Below are 22,669 nucleotides of genomic sequence, written 5' to 3' on the forward strand. Positions count from 1 at the left end.
GTTCTGAGTTCCTTGTCCTCCACGGTGCCCAGGAGGCTGACGCAGGCAAGGCTGGGATTCCCTGGCAATACCCTGATTCCGCAGTGGGCATCTGCTGTCTGCCAGAGCCTCTGCAGTGGGCTTCCAGGATAGAGAATTTAGTTTCTGTCCTGAAGAATCGCACAGGGTGTGAGCAGACATAGGCACGCGTGGGAAGCGTTTTACTCTCCCAGTGTCAGCCGTGTGGGAATAGAGTACAGGGCCCCTAACCCGCCACGAGGACTCGGGAAGGCTGGGGAGGAGGGGGAGGATTTCAGATGCAGAGGGAATGGCGCCTGCAGTGCTGGGCGGGGCTCTGCACAGCTGGGGTGGGGTGTATGGGGCTGGGTGGGGCTCTGCACAGCTGGGGTGGGGCGGATGGGGCTGGGCGGGGCTCTGCACAGCTGGGGTGGGGTGTATGGGGCTGGGCAGGGCTCTGCACAGCTGGGGTGGGGCGGAAGGGGCGGGGACAGGAGGCTGTGGCGTTGGTCTTCCCACAGCCAACGGCCTGTCACGTTTTCTCCGTGGGCACCAGCAGCACCACCTTGCAGTCACCTGTGAACGTGAATTCACCTGTGAATCTCCCACCGTTCACTCCAGGCACGTGCTTGGTGCCAGGCCCCATCTTCCCCACATTCTATGAGTTTCTTCAGGACATGCACACCACTTCTGACGCCGCGCACGCCCGAGCACTGCTCCAGCAGACACCAGCTGAGGCCCTCTGATTCGGCCTGGACACTGTCTGCCCCTCAGGTGAAGGGCTCAGCCCCACCAGGGCCTCCCCACGTCAGAGGCCAGGGGCAGCCCCTGTTCTCGTGACCCCTCCTTGGGCTTGGTGAACTTGCACAGAGCTCTGAGAAGCACACCACAGGTTATAGAGTACGTCTCAGTGGACGCAGGTGAACAGCTAGAGGGGACAGACGCCTGGGGCAAGGCCAGTGGAAAGGGGCGCAGAGCCCCTGTGGCCTCTCCTGGCCACATGTGCACCCACTGGAAGCTCCCCAGTGCTGCTGTGTGGAGGCTTGCTGCCGAGGCGTGGCCAATGACATCACAGCTGCCAAGGCGTGGCCAATGACATCACAGCTGCGGAGGTGTGGCTGATGACATCACAGCTGCGGAGGTGTGACTGATGACATCACTGTTATGGTGTTGTGACTGATGACATCACGGCTGTGGAGGCGTGGCTGATGACATCACAGCTGTGGAGGCATGGCTGATGACATCACTGCAGCGGAGGTGTGACTGATGACATCGTCGCTGTGGAGGTGTGACTGATGACATCACTGTTAGGGGGTTGTGACTGATGACATCATTGATGTGGAGGTCTGGCTGATGACATCACTGCTGTGGAGGTGTGGCTGATAGTGTCATTGGCCATCGGATTGGCTCAGCGCTCAGCCCCTCTCCCCTCTCTGGAGGTGGAGGGGTGGGGCTGGTTGCCAGGGGGAGCTTTTGGGTCCCACCCCCAAGCCCTCCAGGGGCCCCGTCCATCTGTCATTAGCCTACAGGACACTCATGATTTCTGAAGTTCCAGGGGTTTTAGGATTGTGTACCAGGAACCAGGTCAAAGACCAACGAACAGAACAAAAGATTTCACCTGTTTAAGGGTGTGTGGGAAGGTTTAAGGTTGTGGCCTCTGCATGCCCACTTGAATACTCCTGCTGTCTCTCGGCATCAGCTCCCAGCCCTGCTGTGTGGACCACTGGCGTTCCACTGTCCAGAGATGGGAGGAAAGTGGCTCCCAGTCCATGCTGTCCCTCCCGTTCCTTCCTGCGGTTCTGCCCACTCGAGAGTCCAGCCCAGGGATCAGGCGGGAGAGCCTGGAAGAGGATGCAGTGGGACCTCCCTCAGGCCACACCTACAGTGGTCACATCACTCACTCACAGCATCAGCTGGGACTCAGCCATGGCCACACCTCCCTGCCAGGAAGACAGGGTCCCAGGGGCCCTGGCCCATGGCCGTGCACAAGCTCAGTGGCCCTTCCTGAAGGAAGGTCCACGTGGCCTCTGACCCACGCAGGTTGTCGCCCCCTCAGGGGCCTGCAGGCTCCTCCAAGCCAGTTTTCTGCCCTTCCCCGGGGCTGAGACCTTTCCCTCGCTCTCTTGTGTCCTCTGGGGACTTAGGGGCCATCAGGACTTCTCACTGCAAGCACTCAGGGCCCTTTGCCCCCCTTGAGTGCTCAGCTCTCTTGGCCCGGGGGCTTGCCTCCTCGGTCCTGGCCAGGAGCAGTCTCATTGTCCCCAGGTGCCCTGACCCAGCCAGGGGCTCTGTCACCTCCCCAGCCTGCCCAGGCCACGTTCTCACTGCTGAGCTTTGAGACTCTGTGTGTTCTGAGACAAGGCCTTGCTGGGCAGGGGCTGGGCTGGTTTTTGTCTCTCACATCAGTCCCCTGCAGAGCCGAGTTTTTAATTTTGATGGGGTCATGGTTCGTTTTCTGCTGTGAGGACGCCCGAAGTTAAGGCTTGGCTTGTGGCTGCAGAGGAGGGAAGCCCAAGAGTGTGGGGCCGGCACCTGGGGAGGGCCCCCCGTGGGGGCCGGGCGGGGGAGAGCCAGTGACCAAGAGGGCACTGGGCTCGCTGTGCTGTCAGAGCCATCCCTGTGTGTGACAACAGCGTCATCCCACTGCCGGGGCACAGCGCTCGTGACCTGATTGCCCCGGCACCGCGGCCTCGGGACCAAGTGTCCAGCACGGGTGGTTCAGGAGCCACCTCCACGCCAGAGCGCACCAGGTCCTGGGCCCCGCCCTCCCGTTCATGGGGGCTTCTGGGCTCAAATCGGAGGACTCTGTGTCCTCTGGGTCCCAAAGAGTTTCTCCCTTGTCTTTCTGAGTGGTTTCTTGGGAGTTTCATGTTTTACGTTGAAGTTTGCTACCGATTTTGAGTTAGCTCCATATAAAGGGGATTTAGGTTGGAGTCATTCCTCCTCCTCCTCCTCCTCCCCCTCCCCCTCCTCTTCCTTCTGTAGGTGATGCCCTGGAATTTACTTATCCAACAAACATTTGCTCCATTCACTCCGGGGCCCTGGCACTGCCCCGTCCCCACCACCAGGGGGCGCCGTCTCTGCCCCATGAAACTAGCTGCCTCTTTGGTAGCAAAAGCAGGGTCTCCTGTGTGTGTGAAGCCAGAGTTCAAATGTCAGCTGTGCCTCTCTGAAAGGCCAGGAAGAGCAGAGTGTGCCATGGAGATGAAAAGCCAAAAGGGCTACCTCTGGCAGGCCTGGGGCGCCCTGTGTCGGTGCCCTGGCCGCGGCTCGCCTTGTCCTTGTGTGTTTTGAGCTCCTGTGTGCCGGGCCTCAGCGCCCCCTTTCCAGGGCTTTGGAGGAGAAGCGCAGGCACCCCTCGCACACTTCAGGTAGTCTGAGCTGATTTGGGGAAGTTTCCCAGCTCAGCCCTGACATCAGGAGTGGGGGTGGAGACACAGGGGCAGGCCAGGTCCCAGGTGGCTGTGCACACACAGGGGCCTGCACAGCTGTGTAGCGGCAGCCTCACCTTGACGGCCGTGGCCAGAGACCACACGCAGGTCTGGGCCACAGCCGTGCCACGTGGCAGGTGGTGCATCCCTTGGTCTCATCCCCCCGCTGCTCCCATGTCCCCGGGCTTTAGGCTGGTGTCTGGGTCTCCTGGGTCAGTGGGCAGGGCTTGCTCAGGGTTCACTCCCTCAGTTCCCTGCCTCACTCTGTTACACACCCGGCCGCCCTGCTGTGTAGACTGCCTGATCACCGGGTTCTCTGTTCAGGCAACGGCCCCGTGGGGGTGAAAGATCCCCAGCACGTGGCCTGGGCCCTCTGCACACGCAGCCCTGGGCACTGCCTGCGTGTTCTGCACTGACTGGACCCAGCGGGACACTTCCAGGGTCGGAGTCAGCACCGTTCTCCTGGACTCTGACTGCCCTGCAGCTCCGCGGGGTCAAGGACACCTCCCATGCTCCTGCGCACCGTGCCCCTCAGGGGTGTCGCTGTGACGGACAGCGGGGGTCACGCTCTGATCCGTTGAAGAGCAAACACGTCGTCCTGGTTCATGAAAAAAAGAGGCCAGCCACTCTCGCTGTCGGGAGCGCCCTGCTGTGCCTGGGACGAACCTTCCCTCAAGACAGAAAGTCTGTGTTGGCGCAACCCCGACTTTGTCTCCCCTCTCCGGGTCTTTCTGGGTCTCTCCTTTCTGATCAAGCTCATTTTGCCTTCTGAGCTGGGTCACTGCACCCACCTCCTCCAGTGCTGGCTTTGCTCCCATCTTAAAAATCCTGGAGAAGGTGCGTGGTATCTCGATCGTCCGTGTTTGCAGACGTTATTAGTAACGCAGACTATGCTGCGGGGATCCTGGGGCCGCGTGAGTATAGGAAATGGCTACTTGCACTCAAGTTTGCCATAAGCCCAGCTCTGAAGGAATCGTCTATTAGAAAAGAAAAAAAGGAAGCAGCCATGCTCGGTCCAGCCTTCCAGAGGGTCCGTGCCTGGCGCCCCTTGTGGTTAAACTCCTGCAGACCCCAGAATGTGGAGTTGGCCCGCTCTGCTCCATGTGGTCCGATCTCACCCCGGCGTCATCAGGTTACAGTCACGCTCCTGGGTGGATCGATCTCGGTGGATTGGAGCGCCCCCTGGGGGCCAAAGAGGAGGTGCTGGCAGCGCAGCAGGAGGCACACGGGGCCTGGGCCCTGAGCTCAGAGACACAGCCAGGGCGGGGCCTGGGGAAGGGATGCATGGGTGGGAGTGGGCCAGTGGGCTGCTCGCAGGGTCTGTGCAGTTGTGGGGTCCAGACTGAGGGTCACACTCAGCTGGGCTTTGGAGAAGCAGAGGCTGTGGCTGGGGGGCTTCGGAAGGACCCAGTGGGAGGAATTCTCTGACGCGTCTCTGGGCTGGGACCGCCGGGTCCCAGCTTCCTGCACCAAACAGAGTGCTCGGCCTCTGCTCCTTCTCTGTTCTGCTCCGGTGAGTTCCTGTGAGTCCACTTGTGCAGGATTTGCAGTCCTGCTTCGAATCCATCATCAGCTTCCAGCAGGGAGCTGAGCCCTGCATGGTGAGGGGGGCTGGGCTTGGCACCTGTGGGGCGGACGCTTGCACACTGTTCCTCATCCTGGAGGGTTTCCAGTTCAGCCCACGTTTCTGTCTCGTCGTCCAGCGTGCAGTGGGATTGATCTAAGGGTACCTCTCTCCTCTCTGTGAACCGTGGTACAGCTGGGGCTGTAACCCGGCTCCGGGCTCTGGGGCCCTGCCCTTGACCTCTCTGAGTGTGGGTCTGGGTGCCCTGCCCCAAATCATAGCTGTGGGGCCAGGAATCCTGAAGTCTTTGGAGGAGCTGTCCTGACTTAACCAACCCTGGTACCACCAGCCCCAAGACAGCTTTCCAGAAACCTTCAATTCCGGCTCCCCCACTTCACTTTTCCTGGGGTTTTCTGCTGCTCTAAGGAACACCAAACCTTGACACAGTTGCTGAGGGATGTGACAGTGGCCCTGAACAGAGGGCCTTGTGTCCCACTCCAGTGTCACACCGCGTGGCCCGGCCACACCCCGTTCAGCAAGTTACAGTTCGCTGTGACACCCACATGTTAGTAATCGCTGAAGGCCAAGAGAAAACCATTTTTAAAATTTGGTTTGTTCATTCCTTTTTACAATCTGTCAGAGGGTGGAGGCCGGAGGGCTGGAGGAGAGGACCCCGGGCTGTGTCGGTCGCGCTTTGGTCGTCGTTGTCAGCTGTGGAGTGACCGAGTCAGACCGGGCAGCCGGTTCTGGATTGAGCACTTGCTGAGCAGTTACAGCGGAGAACATGTGGAAATCAAACTTGGAATCGCAGGACGCCACAGACATTTTGTGGTTTTTGGTCCTGGCGGGCTTTACAGAAACTTGTTTGGATCAACAGATTGCAAATGAGGAGCTGGCGCTGGTTCTGACATTGCTGACAACGTGTTTAAAGCATGTTTAAAATGGAATCGTTACACGTTCCAGGGCTCACGTTCCCATAGCAATGTGAGCACAGCCACTTTGTGCAAATGCGGCTCCACGTGGGGTGCTGCTGTTTACATCCTAACGCGCAGCATCCGCTCCTGACAGCAAGGAGTTAACAGTTCACATCCAAATTTCTCCCTCCTGTGGCCTTGTAGCATCTTAACCCAGGACTATCTCAGCCTTTGCACTGTTTCCGAAACACAGCCAAAGAGAGAGGGGGAGGCATGACTGCCAGAGGCCACAGCTCCTCCCCAGGTGAACCCCACAGGTGCGACCCCTGTATGACGGCTCAGAAGGAGAGTGAGGAAGCCTTGATGCACGCACACTTGACCGCCATGAAGTCTTCTGCAACAACCTTGGCTTTCGGAAATGAAGGCGGGGCTTGGGGCAGGGGTCCCACGACGCAGCCTCATGCTGCGCTGATTTTACAGAGTCCGGGTGCTCCTGGGCTGGGGCTTTCACTGGAATGGGACGGCAGGAGGAGCCAGTCGGTACATTGGGCGGTGGCCAGCCCGGCGCCTTCCCCTGCCCTGCTGTGCGGGGAGCTCTCTGGTGCAGAGAAAGCGAGACTGAGTGGTGACAAACCTCAGCAGGTGTGGGACAGCCGCCCCCTCCAACTCCAGCCCTCTGTGCACTCCAAGAGTCTTTCAAAAGTTCATGGAAAATGTGTGTTTTGAAAATACTGTGCAGGAATTTCAAACTTTTTCAAAATTTCAAACCCAAACTACACTATCTTTTAATTCCATGAATGTCCATCCCAGCCTTCAGGTGCGCACGGGGTCTGTGCTAGGTTTGATCTCCTTGCGTTTTCTTGTCTTCTCAAGCTATTTCTCTTTTGTTTACCTTATTTGTCTTTTAATCTGCTGCTTTTATTCTTTTTAACTCATTAGAATTTGAGGGAGGCCCAGCCACTGCCGTCGGTTGCCTTCTGCCTCAGCATCGGCCTTGGCCTTGTCCAGTCTGGTATTTGGACAGGGCTGCGTGGCTCAGGCCCACTGCTCAGTCCAGTGACACGTTTCCCTTTTGCAAAACCAAAGTGGTTTGGAACCCACCCATGTCCTGTGAGAGCTCTGTGCTGCCGGGCAGAGCCCCCGGGACTCGTTGCAAAGTACCTAATGATGCTTGAGTATTCGGGAAGCAGACGTGGGCGAGGACAGCATCGCTGTGCCCTGAAACCAGCGGGCGAACACTGCCAACCCCTGCGTGTCACTTTCTTCCGGAAACGGCCTGCTCCACATCTGTCACTCAAGGAGACCCATTGGGAGAGGGACTGGAGGGAGCATGGGTTCTGGATCCAAACCTTCTGATCTGGCCTGCATTTGAGAGCATCCCAGCCTGCGGGGCTCAGGAACAGGACAAAGCTGGGATGGGCGTGTCTTCCTGCTTCGTGGCCCGGGCTGGGTTTGGGGAGGAGGAGCTGGCCGAGGACGGTGGGCACAGGTCGGCAGTGTTTCCTAGAGTGGCCCCTTGGGGGGGTGACAGGATCACTGGACGCTGTTCCCGCCCTCGCTGCCCCGCAGCTGTTGTAGTCTCCCCGCACTGCCGTGCGGCCGTTGTTTCAACACCTGTTCTGCAGCTGGGAACGTCTGCCCGGGATAACACGAGGGCACGAGGTTGGCGTCTGTAAACCCCTCGAAGGTGAAAGATGCTTTAACAGGAAAAATCCCAGAATCTGTGAAACGCCTTGTAATCCACCCCCGCCCCGTCCCAGGGAAACCGCACTGGGTACACGGACCTTTCAAAACTCGGAGGGCAACTTCGAGATGTGGGCGCAGCCGGGAGGAAGTGTCTGTGTGCTTTCTAACTTAGTTTAGCTCACTGGTGACATCATAAGATCACTGTCACCTAGGCGATGGAACAGGTTGCCATGGGAACCACAAGCGTATGGTAACACGGCTCCCAAATGTTGACAGTTGGAAAAGCTCTCCACTTCCCCGTACTGCCAGCCAACAGAGGTGTGTATGCGGGGGCCGGTGTTTTGTTTAAAATATTAGCTTTTAAAGTTTGCTAATCTAAACTCTTGGGAGATAAATCATTTGTTGACGTCTAAAATATTTAGAATATTGAGATGTTTGAGAAGTGTCACCATCTAGCTGTGTTAAAGGAAGCCCTCAGTTTCTGGATCTCTTCCAGGCCCCGACAACGTCAGAGCTGTTGTCAGAAAGAAGTGCCATCTCTTTGCCACGTGAAGAGCCGTGGACGTGTGGACTGCATGTCCTGGGCAGGGCAGATCTGATAGCCAGCCTGGGACCCGGATGACCGGTTTGGGCACGGCGTCTTCTTGTGTTTCTAGCTTTGAGTTCTCACCTCCTCAGGACGTTGGGTTCGCTGGGGGGACTGTGAAGCCATGAGTTCCTGCCATGGTTTCAACGTGGCCCTCTAGTGTCTGTGTCGGACTTTGCACCCTGTGTAGAGGCGTCTACAGTGCTGAGCCGGCCCCTCTTGCTCTCTGGCTGTCACTCTCCACCGGTGCCTTGGCCTGGTGGGACACTGCTGCAAACCCCTTGGTTTTGGAGTGTGGAGCTTCCAGGACTGTAAGAGATAAGTTCCCGTTCTTCATCACGTACCCAGTCTGCAGCGTTGTGTTACAGCGTCACAATCAGCCAGAGGCAGCCTCCCAGGCTGTGCGTCTTATCCTCCCACGCATGTTCATTCACACATCCATGTGTGCATATAGTGTGTGTCTGTGTACTTCTTTAAACCTTACAAGAATGAGTCTTTTATTTATTCATTTTTTTTATTTTTTTTGAACAGGCAGAGTGGACAGTGAGAGAGAGAGAGAGAGAGAGAGAGAGAGAAAGGTCTTCCTTTTTCCATTGGTTCACCCCACAATGGCCGCTGCGGCCAGCGCACCATGCTGATCCGAAGCCAGGAGCCAGGTGCCTCTCCTGGTCTCCCATGTGGGTGCAGGGCCCAAGCACTTGGGCCATCCTCCACTGCACTCCCGGGCCACAGCAGAGAGCTGGCCTGGAAGAGGAGCAACCAGGACAGAATCCGGTGCTCTGACCGGGACTAGAACCAGGTGTGCTGGCGCCACAGGTGGAGGATTAGCCTAGTGAGCCACGGCGCCGTCCAGCGTCATGAGTCTTAGAAACCCTTTCGTAACACCAGGATCAGATAGGCTGATTTAGTGGTTTGTTTTTGTTTTTATTTATTCATTTGAGAGATGGAGACAGAAAGAGACCTCCCATCTGCTGGTTCACCCCCCAGAGGTCTGTAGCATGCAGGGGCCTGGGAATGCAGTGCAGGTCTCCATTGTGGGCGGCAGGAGCCTAACTAATGAAGCCCCCTGCCACCTCCCAGGCCCGCGTTACAGGAGCTGCAGTCAGGCAGGGCCGGGGTCAGAATCGGGTACCGTACGGGGCCGTGCGTCGTGCTGCAAGGTTCGACGTTAGCCCTTGTTTTGGTAACTGGAAAAGCGCAGATTGGCACCACCGCGCCAGAGCCCGTGCCGTGTGCTGGTTCTCTCCTGGGTGCTGCCGTGACCCCGGTGGGGGCCTCTAGTGCCCTGCGTGTGCACACCAGGATGCCCATCTTCAGATGCTCAGACCAGCTCGGGGCCGCTGGGATGGGACCGAACACACTTGCAGCCCGAGAGCGTCTGCTCCCCAAACCAACATTCTTTTCCGTTGGCTCTGTAAGTGTGACTCTAAATATAAGCCAGATTTTATTGCCGTAATTTGGAAGGTTTTTTTTGGGCAAATTTTAACTCCAATCTAGTTATACAATTTTCTAGTATTTTGGGAGTGGGGTAGGAGTAAAAAAATTGAGGAAGAAAATGCATTTTAATAAGAACTGAAGCATTATCCCTTTTGTAGAACCAATTAAGGCTTCAAAAAAATCTCTTGCTTTTAGCACCTCCAAGATGTTATTAAAAGAAACTCGCAAAGATAGCTTTATTCTGGCAGTGCTGCCTCCAGACTGGTACACACCAAGTACACACACACATGTACACACACACATGCACACACACACACACGTGCACACACACACACACAAAAACACACACTCATGCACACACGCACGCATGCACACACACACATACACGTGCACACACAAACACACACGTACACACACACGCAAATGCATGTATTTTGTTGCCCTGTGAATCTTCCAGACAGAAAGCACTGCACTTGGCAAATGTGTCGTCATCTTATTCAGACGAGCAATCAGAACGCCGACATCTGCTCGCAGGGCGAGGGCTGTGGGTGGACGGACCGTGCCCGCTGCCTGAGCTTTCCGGCCTTCTTGTCGGCCGCGCCACCTGCATCCTGTCCACGGCCACCTGCTGCCTGATTCAGCCCTGCGTCTCTGTCCAGCCTGAGTGGTTCTACCTCTTCACACCACGCCATCCACTCCCTCCGTGCCGTGGCGTGTGGAGCACCTGGCTCGTGTCAGACACTCCTCCTGGCACGGAGAATGCAGCAAAGAACCATTTGGAGCAAGACCCCTGCCTAGTCTTGCATTCTAGTGGAGACGAGAGAACACACACAAGGTCGCTACACTTCTTAAAATCCGCTGAGGCCAAGGGGCCCGGGTGACAAGGGCAGGGCAGTCGGGGAGTGAGCCCTACAGGTCCTGGAGAGAAGGTGGGGAGGTGCCCAGGGCGCAGAGGTGAAAGGTCAGGGGTCTGCAGATAGGGGAGTGGACGGGGGCACCTGCTGGTCGAAGGCTCTTGGCTTCCACTCTGAGCAGACAGGATGCTGATCAGGGGACTGCCTCACGGCCAAGGGACAGCCTTATGCAAGGCCAGGGGAGCAGTTTCTTTCTTTTTTCAAATTATTTATTTTCTTTTAAAATTAATTAATTAATTAATTATCTATTATTTGAGAGACAGAGAGCTGCCACCCACTGGCTCCCTCCCCAGATGCCAACACTGGCCTGAGGCCAAAACCAGGTGTCCTGAACCCAATCCGGGCCCCACCCAGGAGGCAAGGACCCAAGTGCGGAGCCATCGCTGCTGCTCTCAGGGTGCATGCTTGCAGGAGCCTGGAACTGGGAGACGGAGCCAGGATTTGAACCCAGGTGCTCCATGTGGGATGCCAGCGTCCCAACTAGCATCTTTTCTTCTTCTTCTTCTTTTTTTTAAAGCATTTTATTTATTTTTTTTTTGAGAGGCAGAGTTACAGTGAGAGAGGTCTTCCATCTGCTGGTTTTTTCCCCAAATGGCCACAATGGCCAGAGCTAAGCAGACCCTAACCCAAGAGCTAGGAGCTTCTTCCTGCTCTCCCACGTGGGTGCAGGGCCCAAGCACTTGGGCCATCTTCCACTGCTTTCCCAGGCCACAGCAGAGAGCTGGATTGGAAGAGGAGCAGCCGGGACTTGAACCGGCGCCCATATGGGATGTGGGTGCCTCAGGTGGAGGCTTTACCTGCTACACCACGGTGCTGGTCCCCCCAACTGGTGTCTCACCACTGCACCGAAGGCCGGCCGGGGGACCTTTCTGAGCTTGCTTGTCAGCCTGGCTCCAGCTCTGCAGGGAAGCTACTGCCCGGGACGGGCGGTGCGGCAGTGCTGCCCCCTGAAACCTTTGACCAGTGTCTCCCACGCAGCTCAGTAAAGAACCAGCCCATTGCCTCCATCCCCCTTATCCCAAAACCACATTCTTATAAGGCAGGGAGCCAGTTTCCATCTTGTTTCCTAAGAGTGTACTTCAAAGAGTTCATGGAAAATAGCATTAAAAGGCAACTTTATTTTGGGGCCAGAGTTGTGGTGCAGTGGGTTAGGCTGCTGCCTGTGGCATTGGCAGCCTGTATGGCACAGGTTCATGTCTGGCTGCTCCACATCCAAGCCACTCCCCGCTAATGCACCTGGGAGGCAGTGGAAGATGGCCCAAGTGCTTGGGTCCCTGCACCCGTGTGGGTGACCCAGAAGAGGCTCCTGGCTCCTGGCTTTGGCTTGGCCCAGCCCTGGCCTGGCCATTGTAGCCATTTGAGGAGTGGGCCAATGGATGGAAGATCTCTCTCTCTCTCTGTAACTCTGCCTTTCAAATGAATAAGTGGATCTTTCAAAAGAGATACATTTATTTTGACACAGAAGTTTCTGGAAATGCATGTATAGCTTTTCTAATGCAAATTTTCACAAACTTTTTGAGGACCTCTCATATGCATGCATTTCAAACTTTGGTGCACCCAAATTAACATTTGTTAATTCCTCTTTCCACATGTTTCCAGTTACAGTGTTCAAACCCGACAACTAACAAGGCAAGTGACAGAAAATGTATTCGAATTTTGCATCTTGCTACCCAACACTCTCAAGTAGAGACCTTCTGTTCACAGAGTAATAAAAACACGATAGCAGCCGAGGTTTGGCCTAGTGGAGATGCCAGTGGGATGCCCACCTGTCGTACCAGAGTCCCGGCTTCCTGCTGATGTGCACGCTGAGGCAGCAGGTGGTGGCCCAAGAAGTCGGGTCCCTGCCTCTCATGTGGGAGGCCTGCGCTGTGTTCCTGGCTCCTGGTTCCACCTGGCTCCATCCTGGCCTCTGAGGAGTGAACCAGGGGGCGGGCTGTTTCTCTGCCTCTTTAACCAATGAATTACTTTCCTACAAATGCTAAGGTAGCTGCAAGGCATCTCGCCTCCTGCAGTTTCTTTCTGCGTGGCCAGCAAAACCAGGAAAGGTCGGGCTCACGCTCAGCCCCAGCAGCAAAATTCGTTTTCCCTGGAATGCATGCGGCTTCTCTGCTCCCAAGTTGGATGAAACCAAGTCTGGGGCTTCCGTGTCTCCCTTCTCCAACGTTCCATTGAATTATCAAGGCACAGCTTTTTTTTTTTTTAAGTGGATTCTTAAAAAAATAAAGTGAATTCTTAAAAGCTGCCACGTAGCTGGGGCACAGTGCGACAATTCAGTCTGTTCAAATCAGTGTAATTAGCACTTCCATCTCCCTAAATATTTATCACTTCTCGGTGTTAGGACGCTCCCGACTCCTCTCTCCCGGCTGTTCTGAACTGTTTCATAAACAGCTGTAAACCCAGCTCACGCCTGTGCACAGGGCTGCCCCCGCGCTGCGCTGTCCGTCCTCCTCCTCCCTCCCTCCCTCTGCTGACCACTACTCTGCTGTCTTCTTCTAGGTCACAGGGTGCCCACAGGGCCACAGAAGGCCCTGGAAATCATTTGGTCTGGCCCTGACAAGGCTACCGCAGGAGGGACTCCGAATTCAATAACTCTATAGCAGGCTCATTGTTAAGTTGATAATTTTGTATGGCCCAGGAACAACCTTATAAATAGCCACGTGGCCCTTGGCAGAGAGAAGAGTCCAATTCTTGTGTGATGAAAGTCAGTTTTTTTTTTTTTTATTTTGACAGGCAGAGTGGACAGTGAGAGAGAGAGACAGAGAGAAAGGTTTTCCTTTGCCGTTGGTTCACCCTCCAATGGCCGGCGCGCTGCGGCCGGCGCAGCGCGCTGATCCGATGGCAGGAGCCAGGAGCCAGGTGCTTTTCCTGGTCTCCCATGGGGTGCAGGGCCCAAGCACCTGGGCCATCCTCCACTGCACTCCCTGGCCACAGCAGAGGGCTGGCCTGGAAGAGGGGCAACCGGGACAGAATCCGGCGCCCCGACCGGGACTAGAACCCGGTGTGCCGGCGCCGCTAGGCGGAGGATTAGCCTAGTGAGCCGCGGCGCCGGCCAGTTTTTTTTTTCTAAGATTTATTTGTTTATTTGAAAGGCAAAGTTAGAGATAAAGAGAGAGAGAGAGGTCTTCCATCTGTTGGTTCACTCCCCAAATGTCTGCATCAGCTGGGGCTGTGCCAATCCGAAGCCAGGAGCTAGGAGTGTCTTCTGGGTCTCCCATGTGGTGCAGGGGCCCCAGGACTTGGGCCATCCTCTACTGCTTTCCCAGGCCATCAGCAGGGAGCGGATGGGAAGTGGAGCAGCCGGGACTCGAACCCGTGCCCGTATGGGGTGTCGGTGTTGCAGGTGGCAGTTTGACCCGCTACATCACAGCGCCAGCCCTGAGAGTGACTCTTAATTTCCGCGAATGCGGGACAGCGAGCGGTGTTTGTCCTTCCGTGTGTGGCTTGTTATCCGTCCCCGTGGCCACACGAGAGAGGATTTCACTGCTTCCTGTGGCAGAACAGCAAGCCTGCGTCCATCAGGGACGCCTCGGCCAGTTCCGCGTCCAGGCTGATGAAGCCTGCTCCCACAGGCGCTGCTTCTCTTCGAGCTAGGGAAGCGGCCATCTCCCGACCTTCATGTGCGCTTAGGAAATGGGGCCCCACGTGGGCCCCACATGTGTCCACTGCATCAACTCGTAGCTGAAGCTGGCTGGGGCTGGGGCGCCACACAGCCTGGGCTTGCCTGCTCTCCCTGACCGTGGAGTGGCAGCGACTTCCATGGAGTGGCTGTGTCATTAACTCACAGACAGCCGATTGGCCAGCTCAGGTCTTTAACCAGATTTGCCTCCTTTGGGGTCTCCGCCTCGCCCGTGCCTGCTCGTGTGTCCCGAGAGGGGCTGAGTGAGGTGGTTTGCACTTCTGCAAAGTCAGTTACTAAACCTGGCTTTGAGCCTGATCCTGAAGCGGGGGGCAGGAGGGGGCTGTTACCAATCAGTACTCCCTGGGCTAGGGAGGAGGGTCTTCTGCCACAGCCCTCATCCTCTCCCACCAGGCGTGTGTGGGGTGGGGGGCAGGGAGAGAGACGCAGAGCCGCCCCCCGGTCAGGACTCTCAGTTTCTGCTGGGTCTAACTGCACCTAGCTCCCGTGCCTCTGGACACAGGGTTCAGTCCCTGGGCTTCCTTCTAGCACCCTCTCTGCTTACAATGCAGGGGGCAGGGGCACGCCAGGAACCCTGGGGTATCGTGTATGGGAGCCCTGCTCCCTGCCCTGGCCTGGCAGCCCCCTGAGCTCCCACTGGCCTGGCTCATCGGACTGCCTGACCAATCAGCCCTGTTGAAAGGACCAATGAGAGCCGAGGGGACCAGGAGGTTCCCAGGGAGAAAGGAAGACGCCAGGTTGCCCAGCAACCACACTGCGTCAGCACACGGAGAAGCTATTTTTAATCTGAGAGGGTGGCTGCGGCTGCAACCTCCTTGGAGAGCTACATCCCCTCAGCCAAGGTCAGGGCTCCAGGTGCCCCCAGGCCTCAGCTGGGTCCCTCAGAATGCCCTGAACATGTCCTGCACAGTCCGACCAGAGCTGGCGGTGAGAGGGCGGGTGCTGGCTGCTGCACTTCCGATGCAGCTCCCTGCTAATGCACCCACGAAAGCAGCAGAGGACGGCCCAGGTGTTTGGGCCCCTGCACCATGTGGGTGCACCCAGGCTCCTGGCTCTGAACGGACACCTTTGCAGCCATTTGGGGGTTGAACCAGAGAGGAAGATCTCTCTCTCTCTCTCTGTGTATCTCCCTCTCTATAACTCTGCCCTTCAAATAAATCAATCTTTAAAAAGACTAGAATTGGGTTGGCGCCATGGCTCACTAGGCTAATCCTCCGCCTTGCGGCGCTGGCACCCCGGGTTCTAGTCCCAGTCAGGGCGCCGGATTCTGTCTTGGTTGCCCCTCTTCCAGGCCAGCTCTCTGCTGTGGCCAGGGAGTGCAGTGGAGGATGGCCCAAGTCCTTGGGCCCTGCACCCCATGGGAGACCAGGAGAAGCACCTGGCTCCTGCCATCGGATCAGCGCGGTGCACCGGCCGCAGTGCGCCGGTCGTGGCAGCCATTGGAGGGTGAACCAACAGCAAAGGAAGACCTTTCTCTCTGTCTCTCTCTCTCACTGTCCACTCTGCCTGTCAAAAAAATAAAAATAAAAAAAAGACTAGAATTGGCTGCTAGAAAAGGATTTTTGAGTTTTTTTATTAAAGATTTTTATTTGTTTATTTGACAGGTAGAGTTACAGACAGTGAGAGAGAGAGAGGGAAAGGTCTTCCCTCCATTGGTTCACTCCGCAAATGGTCGCCACGGCCAGAGCTATGCCGATCCGAAGCCAGGAGCCAGGAGCTTCTTTCCTGGTCTCCCATGCAGGTGCAGGGCCCAAGCACTTGGGCCATCCTCCACTGCCTTCCTGGGTCACAGCAGAGAGCTGGACTGGAAGAGGAGCAACCGGGACAGAATTCGGCGCCCATATGGGATGCTGGCGCCGCAGGCGGAGGATTAACCTAGTGCGCCACCTCTCTGGCCCCGCATTTTTGAGATTTTCTCAGGAGACCCCTGCACCGGTGGGCTGGAGGAGCCCAGGGTAAGAGCAGAACTGGTGTCTGTTCCCCCGTGTCCGCAGCACACATGGCCTCGCCTGCCCCGTATGTCCCGAGAGTGGGTTAGGGAGCGCACAGAGGTTTATGAATGACTGTTCTAATAAAAACCTTCATTACTACCTGTCAACTCCCATCAAAATACAGGCAGGGAATCAGGGTCCCCTCAGCTAACAGCTGCCTCGATTGCAGCACTCGCTAATTGAGCGTGTCCCAGATTAGCTAATGTGCTTCCACGAAAGCAGCCCGTCACAATGCAAGCAGTCTCCTGGGAGTGGAGAGACCACGGATCCACAGGGCCCGCCCCAGTGGCACCCCCGTTGCCACCACGGACTGTGGTCTGCAGAACAGGGAGGCAGGTGAGGCCATGTGTCACACGGACACCTGGAAGAACTTTCTGGAGATGCAGAGGCCCTGAGGCTGTGAGCTGTGGGCAAGGGAGGAAGAGCTGGGAGCTGGGGCAGGGTGTGGACATGAGATGGAAGGGCCTCGGGGGCCCTGGGAATGGCGGAAAGACAGCCAGACAAGCATGTGGCTGGAGGGAGACTGGTGGTGGGGAGGAAGCTGTGTGAGGCTCGTCGGTTCCGGCATTCACCAGGATTTTTTTTTAAACTTTTTTTTTTCAATTTGTATGAAGGGGAAAAATTTAATTTATACAGATTTTTAAAAATATTTTATTTATTTATTTGAGAGGTAGAGTTACAGATAGGGAGAAGGAGAGACAGAGAGATAAAGAAAGGTCTTCCATCCACTGGTTCACTTTCCAAATGGCTGCAACGGTCAAAGCTAAGCCAATCCGAAGCCAGGAGCCAGGAGCTTCTTTGGAGTCTGCCACATGAGTACAGGGCCCCAAGTACCTGGGTCATCTTCCACAACTTTCCCAGGCCACAGCAGAGAGCTGGGTCAGAAGTGGGGCAGCCGGGACTTGAACTGGTGTCCATTCGGGATGCCAGCTCTGCAGGTGGATGCTTAGCCTACCATGCCACAATGCCGGTCCCCCGGATTTCGTTCTTTTTCACAGTGTAGACATGGAGATTCTGCACCAAACTCCCACACCACAGTCTCCCTGGGGTAGGGACTCTCAGCCCTCTGGTGACTGATGCTGAGCCCGAGCTGACAGCAGCTGCTATGCTAATGAGGACCCCAGAGGGGGTTGCATCCTCAGGGTGTCCGTCCTAGGACCCCTCACCGTCTGGAAGAGCCATCACCAGTGTTTCCTGGAGTTTGCATCCGGAATCGTGGCCTTCCCACGTGAATACAGTACTGGAGACACTGGGCGGCCAGCCCTGAGCGTGGCGGGACCTCTCCTCTGCTCCACTGGCTCCGTCCTGTGGGTGTCGACGGAGCACAGACCTTCCCGGTGGCTCCCGGTTCAGTCTGTGGCCTGTGAAATCCCCTCCCACATGTTTTGCACAAAGCAACTACAAATGCAGGTTTTCCCACCCAGCACTTACGCACTTGACTGTAGGGAACCTAAAGCAGACCTTGACGCTGATCTCCGTTTAATTTCTTCTTGTGGCTGCAGCGGAGTAATGGGGCCCCCGGGAGGCCCCCTGCTGTCGTTTGTCACTTTTGCGCCATCTCGCCAACTTGTCACCTGCAGATCTGATAAACTTGTCTCCCCCGGCTCCTCCGGAACGGCTGAAGAACGGGTGAGACACATCACGGAGACAGACCTGATTCTCCACCACGCGCGCCAGGGCGTGCCGTTCCCGGAGCAGCCGAGCCACTGCACCCACTCTGTCCTCAGCTTTGCTGTGATCTCGAGGGTTCCTGAACCACGGGCACCCCAGGAGGCGCTGCAAATGCATCACTGTCTGTGCAGTGTGGCAGGCAAGGTCGACCAGTTGGCACCGAGAGAGCTCGGGCCACAGCTGGAGGACATTGTTGCCAACTTCGATCCATGAGAGGTCCACAAGCCGAGGAAGCACACAGTGACCACCAGTGGGCAGCAGAACCGAAGAGTCGGCAGAGTCCAATTGGGAAGTTAGAGAGACAACGGGCGATGCTGACGTCCAAAGCCTGAGTCCGCCACAGTACCTGGAGCCAGAGGCCGTACTGAGCGCCTGTGCACCTGGCGGCTCTGGCGCGCGTGAATTTGAGGGTCTCTGGGAAAAGGCGAGGGGAGAGGTGGGATGGGTGATGAGAGCTGGGACGTCCGTGCAGTAGATGTCTGAGCGAGGAGATGTCAAGACCCCTCTGAGGACGCAGCATGGCCGGAGACAGAGCGGGTGCCAGGCTCCGGGACGGACAGATCTGGTGGGAACGCCAGGGCTGCCTGGGTGACCGCCCTCCCGTTGGTTCGCTCCTCTGAGTTCCATCCTAGCCCAGCGTTGACAACCCCAGCGGCCGGGCTCACGAGACTGGGAGGATGAGTGACGCGGAAAGCACCCGACTCGCAGTGCGCTGCACCCACAAGTGGCCCAGCCGCAGCTTCCCGAGGTCTGGCGGTTAAGTAGGGCGGGGACCTTGGCCGGGAGGACCTGCTGCCCTGGGCGTCGCCTGCAGCATCGCGCCCAGTGCTGTCGGTGCCCGCCGCGCGCAGTGCGTGGGCTGGGGCCGGGCAGCCTGTGCTCAGAGCGGCCTGGGCGCTCCCGTCTCAGCTCTCCTTCTCCCCCTGCTCTGAGACCTCGTGCCGGGCTGTGCGGGGTGGGAGAGCATCACGTGTCGGGAGGATTCGGGGCGCCCAGTCTGCTGCCGTCTGCAGCGCAGCACAGATGCCCCTGCAGGAGCTGGGCTGCCGCGGGCCACGGGGCTCACTGACCGCCAGGAACAAGGCCCCTCGCGCACGCACTCGCTCACTCTCCCGCTCTTCGCGCTCTGTGCTACTCCTAGACCAGTCTGCGTGACTTGAGCTCAGTGGGACTTACAGGGCCCTTGTCTCAGACAAGAAGGGCTCACCCCTGCAGCTCAGAGGCGGCGTGGTCTCTCCTGGCCACTAGATGGCAGCAAACACCAGCAGGTGAGCGCTCCAGGCAGGCAGGCAGGCGAACGTAGTTGAGGGAGAGAGAAGTGATGGACGGGGTGAGTGAGGAGTGCCCGAGTAATTGAGTGACCCAAAGCCCTGAAGTCTTTCATGGCAAAGAAGCCAGGAGGTTCCTTCTCACTCGTTCACTAACCAGCCCACTTCACCTCGAGAAAAAGCCGAACGCCACTGGTGAACGCCTCGTTTCTCGCAGCTGATGTCCCCCTGGTGTGGGGGACCCCGCGTGCTAGGAGTGGACTCTCTGACGCTGCTACCGTGGTGAGAACAGGCGACCCCAGGGAACGCTGTTTCTGTGGGCCCTGGGGATGCGGGCAGCGCCGGCCCCCACGTGTGCTGGCCCGTAGGGAAGAAGCCCTGTGCTGCTGCATGTGGCCCTCAGGGCTGAGCTGTGCAGAGCTGGTGGGGTGCACGGCTGGACAGACTGGACGGGAGCTGAGGGAGGCAGCGTCTCCCCAGACAACACTTGCACGTGGTGCTGGCGGGGGTGGGATGGGTGGCCTGGGGATGCCGTGGGGCTGGAGGCGGCCGGGCAGATGTTGAAGGGAAGATTTGGGGTCCAGGAAGAAAACGCGCCTCCCAGTGCGTGTTCTGCATCCCTGATAAGATGGTTTCAGAAGCCGGGGTTGGGGAGCAACGGCAGAACAGAGAACAGGTGCAACAGGGGAGGCTGGGGTGCACGGGGACCTGGGCGTTGTCCTGGGGACCGACGTCACACGGGCGGGGGCCAGGCAGGTGGCTCTGGCGTTGGCGGAGAGCCCGGGTCTGAGGGTGGTGGGAGAAACCCTGGGGATGTGGGGCCGCCTCTGCGTCCACACCCGTCCTTCAGGTCCCTAAGCCTTTCTCCAGCGGCGTCTAATCTGCGTCCACACCCGTCCTCCAGGTCCCTAAGTCTTTCTCCAGCAGCGTCTAATCCGCCGTCCATCCATGCTCTGATGTTGTCCTCTTTTCAAGTGATCTGTTTCACTCGTTTTTCTCTCTCTGGTCTCTGAAAATAGTTTCTGTGCCTCGGTCATGGCTCCTTTACTTGTTAAGTGCAGTAAACACAAGTCTAGCATTGCAGACTCCATCTCTGCAGTGCCGGAGCGACGGAGCCTGCCAGCTGTTGTCCCCGCGTCCCTGTGGGAGCTCATGGCAGTATGGCACCTCTGTGGGGCCGTGGGCCAGGGGCCTGGGGTGCCTGCGCCAGACAGCAGACGCATGCTGTGGCCCCCGATCTGGCCTCACCTGGAAAACACTTTCCTGCCCAGTTTGAGCTCGTGGCATAACCGGGAACCCAGGCCGGGCCAGCCCAGGGTGTCAGAGCCCGAGTTGGGTCCTGTTTACTCCTCACAGAGCCAAGTCCAAGGAAGAGATTTTCCCACTGTGTCCTTCTTTCTCTTTCCTGGGCGTCCCTGGGTGCGGGGCCTCCAGCCCCGACCCCACTCACGGTGCCTGCGCAGCCCCCGGCCGTGGCCCAGCTCCCAGCAGGAGCCACGAGCAGCCCCAGGCTGCCCCAGCTCCAGGCTGCTTTCCTGCATCTGGTCTCGCGTTGCTGTTTTGCTTCGTGGTGGGGGAGTCCTCGGGCTCTCTGAACTGCTGTGACGGTTGCCAGAGACAGATGTGGCTCCTGGGCGCGGTGCAGCGTCTCACAGGAGCCTGAGGTGTGTCTGAGGGGGGAACGTGGGTGAACTACACTCTCACGTCATGTCCCTGTGCGTGACCCAGCCACACGCGTGCGCCTTCATCCACACAGCAGGTGCATGGTCTGAAAGAGAACAGCAGAGAGCAGCTGCCCCCTCCCCAGGGCCTCAGGCCATGTGGACGTCACCCCAAGTGCTGTGAAGCCCTGCCTGTGGCCCCTGTCCCCGGGGGTCTTCAGACCCCCTGCATCCCCAGCCCATCCCCCTCCCCTCCCCTCCCCTCCCTTCCCCCAGGGCTGTCTCCAACACGCACGCTTCTGATGGACTTGGGGGTGAGGTACTCCCCCACACTTGGGGATCTTAGTGGATCTGGGAAACCACAGCACACACCCCTAAAACTGCCAGTTCGCCATTGTGCTGGCTCTGTGTGGTGCACAGCGCCCCCTGGTGGCTCTTGGCTGCACAGCCCAACCTTGGTTAGGCACTGGCACCTGCCTCCTCTCCCCTGCGGGACCCACGGCCACTCGGCCACTAGGTCACTCCCGGAGCTGCCCGTTGTTCACTGAATCTGATCCACCACTGATTGCTCCCAAGGATCCACTGCGCTTGACTTGAGTTCGTCTCCGGGTTCATTTCAGTATCATTAAGACTTCACAATTTGTATGAGTTGGAGGTTTCTTTGTGTGATTCGAACTGATTGAAATCATGTGTGCTGCAGAGTGGTTGCACATGTCCAAGAGGAGACACATGGAGTGGAGAGATGACAGTGGCCCAGCCCCCGCCAGGGCCGTGCCGCTGGATGGGTCGTGCGGCTGTGTCGTCCCGAGCTTCCCCTCGAATGCTCCCCGGGACCCCAAACCTTGCTGCCCTGCTTCTTCCACGGGGGAGTCAGGCTTTCACACGGGAGCTGACGGAAGAGGCTTTTCTCAACACATTTTGTGAAACCCTGGGAAGAAACTCAGTGTCCACACAAAGCCCCCGCTTTCCCCTGCCTTGCTTCCCGCCCTGGGCTTGTGGTCCCCAGCAGGTCCCCTCCGGGAGGCCGCCTGCACTTCCTGGGGTGAGGCTGACCCCAGGCCCCGATGGTGACTTGGCTCCACCCTCAAGCCTCCTGCCCACTTTGGTTCTTTTACCTCCTTGGGTGCACTCTGGGGTGCATCCTGTCTGCTTCTCCTTGTGGGCAGCTTCTCCCTGTGGGCAGCTTCTCTCTGTGGCCCACACTCCTGGGTTTCCTGGAAGACCAGTGGCTGAGTCATGGAGACAGCAGGCCAGAGCCCATAAGGGTCCAGCCTGGGGCATGCCCTGTCCTTTAACCCTGACTCACGGAGGTAGACCCCACTGTTCCACTTCTGGTGTGAGACACCCTCTTCCCACGGTGGACACCCTGAGCGTCCCCCCTTCCCCGGCTGCATCAGTGAGGCATCCGGCTCCCTGAAGGCTGATGGCAGTGCTGACTGCTCCCGGCCAGAGCCCCTGGGGCCACCAGGACGGACGCCTCCACGCCCCACACGGGCTTACCTCACGGTGGGGGTGAGGGGCTCCTCTGCCGCCTCATCCCTGCTGCCCCCAGACCCCACAGGTGGCCCTGCTGCCCCCGCGTGCACAAAGAGGGGGCCACAGAGAAGCCCCCGCCCTCTCCTGGATGAGGCTCCCTGTTAAATTACTAACTCTGTGAGTTTCATTTCCCTCTGTAGTCTGGCTCCTGAGGTTGAGAACAGAGGTGTGAGGAATCGAAGCGTCAGAGTTCCCCCGGAGGCCCTGGGAATGCACTCTGAGAGGGGCTTCAAGGCCAAGGTCAGGGTTGGCCACACGGGGGGGACCTTCTTCTTCGTTCTGAGTGATCCTTTCAGGTGCTAAGAAAGATTCTGGGCCTCATTCTGTTAGCAACGGAAGGGCACTGGATTCCCAGGTGTACTTGCCCGACGCCGTG

At 57.8% G+C, this 22,669-nt stretch overlaps 1 protein-coding gene and 1 long non-coding RNA gene across 3 annotated transcripts in view; one reads left to right on the plus strand and one right to left on the minus strand.

Moving 5' to 3' along the window:
• The window catches only part of PDE10A (phosphodiesterase 10A), a 631,241-nt gene that overhangs the window by 39,462 nt on the left and 569,110 nt on the right, over nucleotides 1-22,669 (plus strand). The window lies entirely within an intron of this gene.
• On the minus strand, nucleotides 6,822-7,842 carry LOC138849550 (uncharacterized). The gene is made up of 2 exons (XR_011388418.1): nucleotides 7,691-7,842; nucleotides 6,822-7,603 (listed from the first exon to the last, which is right to left on the minus strand). It is a non-coding gene; the product is annotated as an uncharacterized lncRNA (long non-coding RNA).

Source organism: Oryctolagus cuniculus, chromosome 5, assembly GCF_964237555.1.
Source record: "Oryctolagus cuniculus chromosome 5, mOryCun1.1, whole genome shotgun sequence".
Lineage (NCBI taxonomy): Eukaryota > Metazoa > Chordata > Mammalia > Lagomorpha > Leporidae > Oryctolagus > Oryctolagus cuniculus.